Genomic DNA, 990 nt, shown 5'->3' on the forward strand with positions numbered 1-990 from the left:
AAACGTCACTTAAACATACACAAGCGAGAAAATACTAAGGAAACATAAAAAAACTGCATATACGAAGACAGTAACTTGTTCTCGAAAGAACAGTTACTGTTGATGACCGTGCAGCTTTTCCCTGGAATAAATGATGACTAACTGACAACCTCAGCTGCCGAGAGGTGTTGTTGTTATACCTCGATGTGGACAGCTGAAAATGTGTGCCCCGACCGGGACTCGAACCCGGGATCTCCTGCTTACATGGCAGACGCTCTATCCATCTGAGCCACCGAGGACACAGATGAATAGCGCGACTGCAGGGACTTATCCCTTCCGCGCCTCCCGTGAGACACACATTCCCAACTGTCCACAATTCTACATATGTATTGTACCTTATAAATAAACTGCATTGAAATACCTGTCTTTCGCGCTGTTGCGGTCTTTTAAACGGCGATTACTACTGAATATGAGCAGAATGAATATGTAATGGTCCTAAATATTTGGTCTGTGGTATTAGTTAACTCTGTGGCATTTCGTTTCTCTGGACTATAATACGCTGATATTTTAGAATAGCTTTTTTGTGGTCTCTGTTGCCAGTGTTGTCCGTACTCTTGAAATTACTGTCAATTACCGTGGCCTCAGCTGCCAAATACTACACCCATATATGTGGTGACTCGCTGTCACCATCAGGATACAAGAGTGTCGAAATGTGACTACTATACAGTTCCCAGTGATGATACACCACAACGTATCCGCATAGACGAGGCTCTGAATCCTTTTCCAGTGGCCACAAGAAAAAGCAACGCTGCAGACAGAATTACTAGGTGTAAAAGTATGAAACCGGAATTTGGTTGCAATAATTACTCGTCTGTTTCCAGAATGAGATTTTCACTCTGCAGCGGAGTGTGCGCTGATATGAAACTTTCTGGCAGATTCTTAATCGTCTGTTGTTTGAAACTGATAAACAATATTTTATTCGAAACAATCTCAATATATAAACATTTCTCC

At 42.1% G+C, this 990-nt stretch overlaps 1 non-coding gene across 1 annotated transcript; it reads right to left on the minus strand.

Moving 5' to 3' along the window:
- Positions 1 to 204: 204 nt before the first annotated feature.
- Trnat-ugu (transfer RNA threonine (anticodon UGU)) lies at positions 205 to 278 on the minus strand. Its single transcript has one exon. It is a non-coding gene; the product is annotated as a tRNA-Thr (tRNA).
- Between the last annotated feature and the right edge of the window lie 712 nt (positions 279 to 990).

Source organism: Schistocerca cancellata, chromosome 2, assembly GCF_023864275.1.
Source record: "Schistocerca cancellata isolate TAMUIC-IGC-003103 chromosome 2, iqSchCanc2.1, whole genome shotgun sequence".
Lineage (NCBI taxonomy): Eukaryota > Metazoa > Arthropoda > Insecta > Orthoptera > Acrididae > Schistocerca > Schistocerca cancellata.